Source organism: Heptranchias perlo, unplaced genomic scaffold, assembly GCF_035084215.1.
Source record: "Heptranchias perlo isolate sHepPer1 unplaced genomic scaffold, sHepPer1.hap1 HAP1_SCAFFOLD_360, whole genome shotgun sequence".
Classification (NCBI taxonomy): domain Eukaryota; kingdom Metazoa; phylum Chordata; class Chondrichthyes; order Hexanchiformes; family Hexanchidae; genus Heptranchias; species Heptranchias perlo.
This window is the reverse complement of record NW_027139372.1, coordinates 23,904-37,894: the sequence shown is the minus strand read 5'-3', so window position 1 is coordinate 37,894 and position 13,991 is coordinate 23,904. Positions and strand designations below refer to the sequence as shown.

At 53.3% G+C, this 13,991-nt stretch overlaps 1 protein-coding gene across 1 annotated transcript in view; it reads right to left on the bottom strand.

Moving 5' to 3' along the window:
- Positions 1 to 13,991, bottom strand: part of LOC137311571 (oxysterols receptor LXR-alpha-like) — a gene marked incomplete at its 5' end in the record, with an annotated part of 94,443 nt that overhangs the window by 60,365 nt on the left and 20,087 nt on the right. The gene's annotated exons all lie outside the window — the stretch shown is intronic.

Below are 13,991 nucleotides of genomic sequence, written 5' to 3'. Positions count from 1 at the left end.
GTGTCCCTGTCCCTCTGTATATCTAACCATTACACACAGTATTAGGATGGTATCCCTGTCCCTCTGTATATCCAACCATTACACACAGTATTAGAATGGTGTCCCTGTCCCTCTGTATATCCAACCATTACACACAGTATTAGGATGGTATCCCTGTCCCTCTGTATATCTAACCATTACACACAGTATTAGAATGGTATCCCTGTCCCTCTGTATATCTAACCATTACACACAGTATTAGAATGGTATCCCTGTCCCTCTGTATATCTAACCATTACACACAGTATTGGAATGGTATCCCTGTCCCTCTGTATATCTAACCATTACACACAGTATTAGGATGGTATCCCTGTCCCTCTGTATATCTAACCATTACACACAGTATTAGAATGGTGTCCCTGTCCCTCTGTATATCTAACCATTACACACAGTATTAGAATGGTATCCCTGTCCCTCTGTATATCTAACCATTACACACAGTATTGGAATGGTATCCCTGTCCCTCTGTATATCTAACCATTACACACAGTATTGGAATGGTATCCCTGTCCCTCTGTATATCTAACCATTGCACACAGTATTGGAATGGTATCCCTGTCCCTCTGTATATCTAACCATTACACACAGTATTAGAATGGTATCCCTGTCCCTCTGTATATCTAACCATTACACACAGTATTAGGATGGTATCCCTGTCCCTCTGTATATCTAACCATTACACACAGTATTGGAATGGTATCCCTGTCCCTCTGTATATCTAACCATTACACACAGTATTGGAATGGTATCCCTGTCCCTCTGTATATCTAACCATTACACACAGTATTAGGATGGTATCCCTGTCCCTCTGTATATCCAACCATTACACACAGTATTAGGATGGTATCCCTGTCCCTCTGTATATCTAACCATTACACACAGTATTAGAATGGTATCCCTGTCCCTCTGTATATCTAACCATTACACACAGTATTAGAATGGTGTCCCTGTCCCTCTGTATATCCAACCATCACACACAGTATTAGAATGGTATCCCTGTCCCTCTGTATATCCAACCATCACACACAGTATTAGAATGGTATCCCTGTCCCTCTGTATATCTAACCATTACACACAGTATTAGGATGGTATCCCTGTCCCTCTGTATATCTAACCATTACACACAGTATTAGGATGGTATCCCTGTCCCTCTGTATATCTAACCATTACACACAGTATTAGGATGGTATCCCTGTCCCTCTGTATATCTAACCATTACACACAGTATTAGGATGGTATCCCTGTCCCTCTGTATATCTAACCATTACACACAGTATTCGGATGGTATCCCTGTCCCTCTGTATATCTAACCATTACACACAGTATTAGAATGGTATCCCTGTCCCTCTGTATATCTAACCATTACACACAGTATTAGAATGGTATCCCTGTCCCTCTGTATATCTAACCATTACACACAGTATTAGAATGGTGTCCCTGTCCCTCTGTATATCTAACCATTACACACAGTATTAGAATGGTATCCCTGTCCCTCTGTATATCTAACCATTACACACAGTATTAGAATGGTGTCCCTGTCCCTCTGTATATCCAACCATTACACACAGTATTAGAATGGTGTCCCTGTCCATCTGATTTGTCACAGTTTGCCATGCCCTCTAATTTGGTATCATCAGTAAACTTCAATATCAGTCTTGTGTCTGTCTGCAAATCGTTGATTTCAATGTAAAACAAAAGATGTCCCAGCACAGATCTGTGGAGCTGATTACTCCCCATTTCCTGCCAATCCAAAACCCTTCGCTTTGCTTTCTGTTGGGTTACATTATAAGGACAGGTGTTGTAAACATGGCTTTTATTCCCTTGAGTTTAGAAGGTTGAGGGGTGATCTAATCAAAGAGTTCAAAGTGTTAAAGGATTCGATAGGGTAGATAGAGAGAAACTATTTCCTGTGGTGGGAGAATACAGAACGAGGAAGCACAATCTTCGAATCAGAGCGAGGCCGTTCAGGAGGGAAATCAGGAAGCACTTCATTACACAAAGGGGAGTGGAAATCAGGAACTCTCTCCACAAAAGGCTGTAGATGCTGGGGGTCAAGTGAAATTTTTAAGACCGAGATCACTAGATTTTTATTGGGTAAGGGTATCGAGGGAAATAGAACAAAGGCGGGGAAATGGAGTTAAGATACAGATCAATCATGATCGAATTGAATGGTGGAACAGGATGAAGGGGCTGAATGGCCTCCTCGGGTTTCCTGTGTTCTGATGTTTCCTGGCCATCTCTCTATCCATGTGGCGACATGCTCTTCAATAGCCTACCCTTTTTGACGCTCTCTGCGTGGTACCATGTCAGTAATACCAACACACAACATTTACCCGCCTTTACTTCATTTTCATAAGTCTCTTATGGGGAACTTTATCGAATGCTTTCTAAAAGTCCACACATATACCATCCACAGCAACCTCTTTATCTATACACCCTGTGACCTCCTCAAAATTTTCAAATAAACCAGCTAAGCATGACCTGCCCTTTATAAATCCATGCTGAATGGCTCATTTTATTCTCTGATATAGACTCGAGAAATTACCCGACAACTGAGGGGACACTAACTGGGCCGTACTTTCATGGTCATCCTGTACCCTTTCTTGAACAGGGAGTGACCCATGTCAGGCTTTAGGACTTTTGGCTCAATTCCTGTCTCGTCCCCAACCTCCTTCAGTATTATGGGATGGGCCCATCTGGCCCTATTTATATCCGATTCTAATGCAGTTTCCTTTTGAATATTTCTCTCTCCCATAAGCCCCTCAGATGTTGCAAGTCTGTCACCTTCCTCTGTAAAACTGAGCTGAAATAGTCATCATCTCTCACATTGCTCGTTCTCAGTACAAGATGGCCCTTCCTCTCTACGTGCTCCCACCCTTTCGTTGACCATCGTTTTACTGATATGTTTATAAAATCTCCCAGTATTTCCCTTTATGTGGACACCAGTCTCCTTTCATATTCCCCTTACTTCCCAATCTCCCTTTGGTTGCCCTTCTATACTTTTTATATTTCTACGTTGTCTCCAATACGTTCCCCCCGCTATCTATCACAGGTCTCTTTGTTCTACCCTCTCTATTTATCCATGGAAGTCCTGCATTTGATGTACTCCCATGGGCTAAGTGTATCCCCCCAAACCTGCCGCATCTTGTATTTAAATTTGTCCCAGTCCGGGCCCACTGTTCGATCTCCCAGTTCTTCTGTCCTGGGTCCCCTTCCATCCCACTCACATTTACTCGTTAAAGACCAACATCATTATCTCTATGTGGGGACTGAAGAGAGTGAGCTGGGACTTGGTGGGATATGTGGGGACTGAGGAGAGAGAGTTGGGACTGGGTGGGATATGTGGGGACTGAGGAGAGAGAGTTGGGACTGGGTGGGATATGTGGGGACTGAGGAGAGAGAGTGGGACTGGGTGGGATATGTGGGGATGGGGAGAGAGAGTTGGGACTGGGTGGGATATGTGGGGACTGAGGAGAGAGAGTTGGGACTGGGTGGGATATGTGGGGATGGGGAGAGAGAGTTGGGACTGGGTGGGATATGTGGGGACTGAGGAGAGAGAGTTGGGACTGGGTGGGATATGTGGGGACTGAAGAGAGAGAGTTGGGACTGGGTGGGATATGTGGGGACTGAGTAGAGAGAGTTGGGACTGGGTGGGATATGTGGGGACTGAGGAGAGTGAGCTGGGACTGGGTGGGATATGTGGGGACTGAGGAGAGAGAGAGTTGGGACTGGGTGGGATATGTGGGGACTGAGGAGAGAGAGTTGGGACTGGGTGGGATATGTGGGGATGGGGAGAGAGAGTGGGACTGGGTGGGATATGTGGGGACTGAGGAGAGAGAGTTGGGACTGGGTGGGATATGTGGGGATGGGGAGAGAGAGATGGGACTTGGTGGGATATGTGGGGAGAGAGGAGAGAGAGTTGGGACTGGGTGGGATATGTGGGGATGGGGAGAGAGAGTTGGGACTGGGTGGGATATGTGGGGACTGAGGAGAGAGAGTTGGGACTGGGTGGGATATGTGGGGACTGGGGAGAGAGAGTTGGGACTGGGTGAGATATGTGGGGACTGAGGAGAGAGAGTTGGGACTGGGTGGGATATGTGGGGACTGAGGAGAGAGAGTTGGGACTGGGTGGGATATGTGGGGATGGGGAGAGAGAGTTGGGACTGGGTGGGATATGTGGGGACTGAGGAGAGAGAGTTGGGACTGGGTGAGATATGTGGGGACTGAGGAGAGAGAGTGGGACTGGGTGGAATATGTGGGGACTGGGGAGAGAGAGTGGGACTGGGTGGGATATGTGGGGACTGAGGAGAGAGAGTTGGGACTGGGTGGGATATGTGGGGATGGGGAGAGAGAGTTGGGACTGGGTGGGATATGTGGGGACTGAGGAGAGAGAGTTGGGACTGGGTGGGATATGTGGGGACTGAGGAGAGAGAGTTGGGACTGGGTGGGATATGTGGGGACTGAGGAGAGAGAGTTGGGACTGGGTGGGATATGTGGGGACTGAGGAGAGAGAGTTGGGACTGGGTGGGATATGTGGGGACTGAAGAGAGAGAGTTGGGACTGGGTGGGATATGTGGGGACTGAGGAGAGAGAGTTGGGACTGGGTGGGATATGTGGGGACTGAAGAGAGAGACTTGGGACTGGGTGGGATATGTGGGGACTGAGGAGAGAGAGTTGGGACTGGGTGGGATATGTGGGGATGGGGAGAGAGAGTTGGGACTGGGTGGGATATGTGGGGACTGAGGAGAGAGAGTTGGGACTGGGTGGGATATGTGGGGACTGAGGAGAGAGAGTTGGGACTGGGTGAGATATGTGGGGACTGAGGAGAGAGAGTTGGGACTGGGTGGGATATGTGGGGATGGGGAGAGAGAGTTGGGACTGGGTGGGATATGTGGGGACTGAGGAGAGAGAGTGGGACTGGGTGGGATATGTGGGGACTGAAGAGAGAGAGTGGGACTGGGTGGGATATGTGGGGACTGAGGAGAGAGAGTTGGGACTGGGTGGGATATGTGGGGACTGGGGAGAGACAGTGGGACTGGGTGGGATATGTGGGGACTGGGGAGAGAGAGTTGGGACTGGGTGGGATATGTGGGGATGGGGAGAGAGAGTTGGGACTGGGTGGGATATGTGGGGACTGAGGAGAGAGAGTTGGGACTGGGTGGGATATGTGGGGACTGAGGAGAGAGAGTTGGGACTGGGTGGGATATGTGGGGACTGAGGAGAGAGAGTTGGGACTGGGTGGGATATGTGGGGACTGAGGAGAGAGAGTTGGGACTGGGTGGGATATTTGGGGACTGAGGAGAGAGAGTGGGACTGGGTGGGATATGTGGGGACTGAGGAGAGAGAGTTGGGACTGGGTGGGATATGTGGGGACTGAGGAGAGAGAGTTGGGACTGGGTGGGATATGTGGGGACTGAGGATAGAGAGTTGGGACTGGGTGGGATATGTGGGGACTGAGGAGAGAGAGTTGGGACTGGGTGGGATATGTGGGGACTGAGGAGAGAGAGTTGGGACTGGGTGGGATATGTGGGGACTGAGGAGAGAGAGTTGGGACTGGGTGGGATATGTGGGGACTGAGGAGAGAGAGTGGGACTGGGTGGGATATGTGGGGACTGAGGAGAGAGAGTTGGGACTGGGTGGGATATGTGGGGATGGGGAGAGAGAGTTGGGACTGGGTGGGATATGTGGGGACTGAGGAGAGAGAGTTGGGACTGGGTGGGATATGTGGGGACTGAGGAGAGAGAGTTGGGACTGGGTGGGATATGTGGGGACTGAGGAGAGAGAGTTGGGACTGGGTGGGATATGTGGGGACTGAGGAGAGAGAGTTGGGACTGGGTGGGATATGTGGGGACTGAGGAGAGAGAGTTGGGACTGGGTGGGATATGTGGGGACTGAGGAGAGTGAGCTGGGACTGGGTGGGATATGTGGGGACTGAGGAGAGACAGTGGGACTGGGTGGGATATGTGGGGACTGAGGAGAGAGAGTTGGGACTGGGTGGGATATGTGGGGACTGAGGAGAGAGAGTTGGGACTGGGTGGGATATTTGGGGACTGAGGAGAGAGAGTTGGGACTGGGTGGGATATGTGGGGACTGAGGAGAGAGAGTTGGGACTGGGTGGGATATGTGGGGACTGAGGAGAGAGAGTTGGGACTGGGTGGGATATGTGGGGACTGAGGAGAGAGAGTTGGGACTGGGTGGGATATGTGGGGACTGAGGAGAGAGAGTTGGGACTGGGTGGGATATTTGGGGACTGAGGAGAGAGAGTTGGGACTGGGTGGGATATGTGGGGACTGAGGAGAGAGAGTTGGGACTGGGTGGGATATTTGGGGACTGAGGAGAGAGAGTTGGGACTGGGTGGGATATGTGGGGATGGGGAGAGAGAGTTGGGACTGGGTGGGATATGTGGGGACTGAGGAGAGAGAGCTGGGACTGGGTGGGATATGTGGGGACTGAGGAGAGAGAGTTGGGACTGGGTGGGATATGTGGGGATGGGGAGAGAGAGTTGGGACTGGGTGGGATATGTGGGGACTGAGGAGAGAGAGTTGGGACTGGGTGGGATATTTGGGGACTGAGGAGAGAGAGTTGGGACTGGGTGGGATATGTGGGGACTGGGGAGAGAGAGTTGGGACTGGGTGAGATATGTGGGGACTGAGGAGAGAGAGTTGGGACTGGGTGGGATATTTGGGGACTGAGGAGAGAGAGTTGGGACTGGGTGGGATATGTGGGGACTGAGGAGAGAGAGTTGGGACTGGGTGGGATATGTGGGGACTGAGGAGAGAGAGTTGGGACTGGGTGGGATATTTGGGGACTGAGGAGAGAGAGTTGGGACTGGGTGGGATATGTGGGGACTGAGGAGAGAGAGTTGGGACTGGGTGGGATATTTGGGGACTGAGGAGAGAGAGTTGGGACTGGGTGGGATATGTGGGGACTGAGGAGAGAGAGTTGGGACTGGGTGGGATATTTGGGGACTGAGGAGAGAGAGTTGGGACTGGGTGGGATATGTGGGGACTGGGGAGAGAGAGTTGGGACTGGGTGAGATATGTGGGGACTGAGGAGAGAGAGTTGGGACTGGGTGGGATATGTGGGGACTGAGGAGAGAGAGTTGGGACTGGGTGGGATATGTGGGGATGGGGAGAGAGAGTTGGGACCGGGTGGGATATGTGGGGACTGAGGAGAGAGAGTTGGGACTGGGTGGGATATGTGGGGACTGAGGAGAGAGAGTTGGGACTGGGTGGGATATGTGGGGACTGAGGAGAGAGAGTTGGGACTGGGTGGGATATGTGGGGACTGAGGAGAGAGAGTTGGGACTGGGTGGGATATGTGGGGACTGAGGGGAGAGAGTTGGGACTGGGTGGGATATGTGGGGACTGAGGAGAGAGAGTGGGACTGGGTGGGATATGTGGGGATGGGGAGAGAGAGTTGGGACTTGGTGGGATATGTGGGGACTGAGGAGAGAGAGTTGGGACTGGGTGGGATATGTGGGGACTGAAGAGAGAGAGTTGGGACTTGGTGGGATATGTGGGGACTGAGGAGAGAGAGTTGGGACTTGGTGGGATATGTGGGGATGGGGAGAGAGAGTTGGGACTGGGTGGGATATGTGGGGATGGGGAGAGAGAGTTGGGACTGGGTGGGATATGTGGGGATGGGGAGAGAGAGTTGGGACTGGGTGGGATATGTGGGGATGGGGAGAGAGAGTTGGGACTGGGTGGGATATGTGGGGACTGAGGAGAGAGAGTTGGGACTGGGTGGGATATGTGGGGATGGGGAGAGAGAGTTGGGACTGGGTGGGATATGTGGGGACTGAGGAGAGAGAGTTGGGACTGGGTGGGATATGTGGGGATGGGGAGAGAGAGTTGGGACTGGGTGGGATATTTGGGGACTGAGGAGAGAGAGTTGGGACTGGGTGGGATATGTGGGGACTGAGGAGAGAGAGTTGGGACTGGGTGGGATATGTGGGGATGGGGAGAGAGAGTTGGGACTGGGTGGGATATGTGGGGACTGAGGAGAGAGAGTTGGGACTGGGTGGGATATGTGGGGACTGAGGAGAGAGAGTTGGGACTGGGTGGGATATGTGGGGACTGAGGAGAGAGAGTTGGGACTGGGTGGGATATGTGGGGACTGAGGAGAGAGAGTTGGGACTGGGTGGGATATGTGGGGATGGGGAGAGAGAGTTGGGACTGGGTGGGATATGTGGGGATGGGGAGAGAGAGTTGGGACTGGGTGGGATATGTGGGGACTGAGGAGAGAGAGTTGGGACTGGGTGGGATATGTGGGGATGGGGAGAGAGAGTTGGGACTGGGTGGGATATGTGGGGATGGGGAGAGAGAGTTGGGACTGGGTGGGATATGTGGGGATGGGGAGAGAGAGTTGGGACTGGGTGGGATATGTGGGGACTGAGGAGAGAGAGTTGGGACTGGGTGGGATATGTGGGGATGGGGAGAGAGAGTTGGGACTGGGTGGGATATGTGGGGACTGAGGAGAGAGAGTTGGGACTGGGTGGGATATGTGGGGACTGAGGAGAGAGAGTTGGGACTGGGTGGGATATGTGGGGACTGAGGAGAGAGAGTTGGGACTGGGTGGGATATGTGGGGACTGAGGAGAGAGAGTTGGGACTGGGTGGGATATGTGGGGATGGGGAGAGAGAGTTGGGACTGGGTGGGATATGTGGGGACTGAGGAGAGAGAGTTGGGACTGGGTGGGATATGTGGGGACTGAGGAGAGAGAGTTGGGACTGGGTGGGATATGTGGGGATGGGGAGAGAGAGTTGGGACTGGGTGGGATATGTGGGGATGGGGAGAGAGAGTTGGGACTGGGTGGGATATGTGGGGACTGAGGAGAGAGAGTTGGGACTGGGTGGGATATGTGGGGATGGGGAGAGAGAGTTGGGACTGGGTGGGATATGTGGGGATGGGGAGAGAGAGTTGGGACTGGGTGGGATATGTGGGGATGGGGAGAGAGAGTTGGGACTGGGTGGGATATGTGGGGACTGAGGAGAGAGAGTTGGGACTGGGTGGGATATGTGGGGACTGAGGAGAGAGAGTTGGGACTGGGTGGGATATGTGGGGACTGAGGAGAGAGAGTTGGGACTGGGTGGGATATGTGGGGATGGGGAGAGAGAGTTGGGACTGGGTGGGATATGTGGGGACTGAGGAGAGAGAGTTGGGACTGGGTGGGATATGTGGGGACTGAGGAGAGAGAGTTGGGACTGGGTGGGATATGTGGGGACTGAGGAGAGAGAGTTGGGACTGGGTGGGATATGTGGGGACTGAGGAGAGAGAGTTGGGACTGGGTGGGATATGTGGGGACTGAGGAGAGAGAGTTGGGACTGGGTGGGATATGTGGGGACTGAGGAGAGAGAGTTGGGACTGGGTGGGATATGTGGGGATGGGGAGAGAGAGTTGGGACTGGGTGGGATATGTGGGGACTGAGGAGAGAGAGTTGGGACTGGGTGGGATATGTGGGGATGGGGAGAGAGAGTTGGGACTGGGTGGGATATGTGGGGATGGGGAGAGAGAGTTGGGACTGGGTGGGATATGTGGGGATGGGGAGAGAGAGTTGGGACTGGGTGGGATATGTGGGGACTGAGGAGAGAGAGTTGGGACTGGGTGGGATATGTGGGGATGGGGAGAGAGAGTTGGGACTGGGTGGGATATGTGGGGACTGAGGAGAGAGAGTTGGGACTGGGTGGGATATGTGGGGACTGAGGAGAGAGAGTTGGGACTGGGTGGGATATGTGGGGACTGAGGAGAGAGAGTTGGGACTGGGTGGGATATGTGGGGACTGAGGAGAGAGAGTTGGGACTGGGTGGGATATGTGGGGATGGGGAGAGAGAGTTGGGACTGGGTGGGATATGTGGGGACTGAGGAGAGAGAGTTGGGACTGGGTGGGATATGTGGGGACTGAGGAGAGAGAGTTGGGACTGGGTGGGATATGTGGGGATGGGGAGAGAGAGTTGGGACTGGGTGGGATATGTGGGGATGGGGAGAGAGAGTTGGGACTGGGTGGGATATGTGGGGACTGAGGAGAGAGAGTTGGGACTGGGTGGGATATGTGGGGATGGGGAGAGAGAGTTGGGACTGGGTGGGATATGTGGGGATGGGGAGAGAGAGTTGGGACTGGGTGGGATATGTGGGGATGGGGAGAGAGAGTTGTGACTGGGTGGGATATGTGGGGACTGAGGAGAGAGAGTTGGGACTGGGTGGGATATGTGGGGACTGAGGAGAGAGAGTTGGGACTGGGTGGGATATGTGGGGACTGAGGAGAGAGAGTTGGGACTGGGTGGGATATGTGGGGATGGGGAGAGAGAGTTGGGACTGGGTGGGATATGTGGGGACTGAGGAGAGAGAGTTGGGACTGGGTGGGATATGTGGGGACTGAGGAGAGAGAGTTGGGACTGGGTGGGATATGTGGGGACTGAGGAGAGAGAGTTGGGACTGGGTGGGATATGTGGGGACTGAGGAGAGAGAGTTGGGACTGGGTGGGATATGTGGGGACTGAGGAGAGAGAGTTGGGACTGGGTGGGATATGTGGGGATGGGGAGAGAGAGTTGGGACTGGGTGGGATATGTGGGGATGGGGAGAGAGAGTTGGGACTGGGTGGGATATGTGGGGATGGGGAGAGAGAGTTGGGACTGGGTGGGATATGTGGGGATGGGGAGAGAGAGTTGGGACTGGGTGGGATATGTGGGGACTGAGGAGAGAGAGTTGGGACTGGGTGGGATATGTGGGGATGGGGAGAGAGAGTTGGGACTGGGTGGGATATGTGGGGATGGGGAGAGAGAGTTGGGACTGGGTGGGATATGTGGGGATGGGGAGAGAGAGTTGGGACTGGGTGGGATATGTGGGGATGGGGAGAGAGAGTTGGGACTGGGTGGGATATGTGGGGACTGAGGAGAGAGAGTTGGGACTGGGTGGGATATGTGGGGACTGAGGAGAGAGAGTTGGGACTGGGTGGGATATGTGGGGACTGAGGAGAGAGAGTTGGGACTGGGTGGGATATGTGGGGACTGAGGAGAGAGAGTGGGACTGGGTGGGATATGTGGGGACTGAGGAGAGAGAGTTGGGACTGGGTGGGATATGTGGGGATGGGGAGAGAGAGTTGGGACTGGGTGGGATATGTGGGGACTGAGGAGAGAGAGTTGGGACTGGGTGGGATATGTGGGGACTGAGGAGAGAGAGTTGGGACTGGGTGGGATATGTGGGGACTGAGGAGAGAGAGTTGGGACTGGGTGGGATATGTGGGGATGGGGAGAGAGAGTGGGACTGGGTGGGATATGTGGGGACTGAGGAGAGAGAGTTGGGACTGGGTGGGATATGTGGGGATGGGGAGAGAGAGTTGGGACTGGGTGGGATATGTGGGGACTGAGGAGAGAGAGTTGGGACTGGGTGGGATATGTGGGGACTGAGGAGAGAGAGTTGGGACTGGGTGGGATATGTGGGGACTGAGGAGAGAGAGTTGGGACTGGGTGGGATATGTGGGGACTGAGGAGAGAGAGTTGGGACTGGGTGGGATATGTGGCGACTGAAGAGAGAGAGTTGGGACTGGGTGGGATATGTGGGGACTGAGGAGAGTGAGCTGGGACTGGGTGGGATATGTGGGGACTGAGGAGAGAGAGTTGGGACTGGGTGGGATATGTGGGGACTGAGGAGAGAGAGTTGGGACTGGGTGGGATATTTGGGGACTGAGGAGAGAGAGTTGGGACTGGGTGGGATATGTGGGGACTGGGGAGAGGGTGACTTTGGACTGGGTGGGCTATGTGGGGACTGGGGAGAGGGTGACTCCGGACTGGGTGGGATATTTGGGGACTGAGGAGAGTGAGTTGGGACTGGGTGGGATATGTGGGGACTGGGGAGAGGGTGACTTTGGACTGGGTGGGCTATGTGGGGACTGGGGAGAGGGTGACTCCGGACTGGGTGGGATATTTGGGGACTGAGGAGAGTGAGTTGGGACTGGGTGGGATATGTGGGGACTGGGGAGAGGGTGACTTCGGACTGGGTGGGATATGTGGGGACTGGGGAGAGGGTGACTTCGGCCTGGGTGGGATATGTGGGGACTGGGGAGAGGGTGACTTCGGCCTGGGTGGGATATGTGGGGACTGGGGAGAGGGTGATTTCGGCCTGGGTTGGACACCTGTGGTCTGAGGAGAGACTGGACAGAGCGTACCTGCACAGTGTGCCTCAGTACTTGTTCACCAATGGTAAGCTTGACTGGGTACCTCTGTGCCGGGGAAGGTACAGTTTTGAAGTACTGAGAGTGTTAAACCACAGTGGGAATGTGAGTGAGTGAGTGTGCGGCCCCTCATTGTACAAAGACCATATCCACTCGATTGTCCTCGGTGCTGCCTGGCTCCCACTGGACCCAAGACAACAGCCGAGAGGCTCCTATTCTATTGTGTGGATCCCAGTGAGAACAAGTGCCTTTGGCAGGTTTAACCACATTTCAATTCCCTGATGAGCAGGTCCCATTATTCACTGCTGTTTACAAAGTACAGATCCTTTGTGTTCACTGAGATTCCTTTTAACGCAGCACTTTGCTGAAATGCTTCTTATTTTTCACTACAGACCTGATTTATATTATATCAAGTGCTCTGAAAAACTTGCCAGGTTTATAAATACTAACCTCGTTTCTTTCACCAATAGAATCATACAATCTTACTGCACAGAAAGAGGCCATTCGGCCCATCGTGCCTGTGCCAGCTCTTTGAAAGAGCTATCCAATTAGTCCCATTCCCCTCCTCTTTCCCCTTAACCCTGTAAATTTTTTCCCTTCAAGTATTTATCCAATTCCCTTTTGAAAGTTATTATTGAATCTGCTTCCACCGCCCGTTCAGGCAGTGAGTTCCAGATCATCACAACTCACTGTGTAAAAAAATGACAATGATAGAACATTACAACAGGGGGACTCCTCCTGTCAGTAACACCCCAACAATGATAGAACATTACAACAACTCCCATTTATACAGCGTCTTTAATGTAGTAAAACGTCCCAAGGTGCTTCACAGGAGCGATTACCAAACTAAATTTGACACCGAGCCACATAAGGAGATATTAGGACAGGTGACCAAAAGCTTGGTCAAAGAGGTAGGTTTTAAGGAGCGTCTTAAAGGAAGAGAGAGAGTGAGGGAAGTGGAGAGGTTTAGGGAGGGAATTCCAGAGCTTAGGGCCCAGGCAGCTGAAGGCACGGCCGCCAATGGTGGAGCGAAGGAAATGGGGGATGTACAAGAGGCCTGAATTGGAGGAGGTTGCAGAGATCTTGGAGGGTCGTAGGGCTGGAGGAGGTTACAGAGATCTCGGAGGGTCGTAGGGCTGGAGGAGGTTACAGAGATCTCGGGTCATAGGGCTGGAGGAGGTTACAGAGATCTCGGAGGGTTGTAGGGCTGGAGGAGGTTACAGAGATCTCGGGTCATAGGGCTGGAGGAGGTTACAGAGATCTCGGAGGGTTGTAGGGCTGGAGGAAGTTACAGAGATCTCGGAGGGTCGTAGGGCTGGAGGAGGTTACAGAGATCTCGGAGGGTCGTAGGGCTGGAGGAGGTTACAGAGATCTCGGGTCATAGGGCTGGAGGAGGTTACAGAGATCTCGGAGGGTTGTAGGGCTGGAGGAGGTTACAGAGATCTCGGGTCATAGGGCTGGAGGAGGTTACAGAGATCTCGGAGGGTCGTAGGGCTGGAGGAGGTTACAGAGATCTCGGAGGGTCGTAGGGCTGGAGGAGGTTACAGAGATCTCGGAGGGTCGTAGGGCTGGAGGAGGTTACAGAGATCTCGGAGGGTCGTAGGGCTGGAGGAGGTTACAGAGATCTCGGAGGGTCGTAGGGCTGGAGGAGGTTACAGAGATCTCGGAGGGTCGTAGGGCTGGAGGAGGTTACAGAGATCTCGGAGGGTCGTAGGGCTGGAGGAGGTTACAGAGATCTCTGAGGGTCGTAGGGCTGGAGGAGGTTACAGAGATCTCGGAGGGTT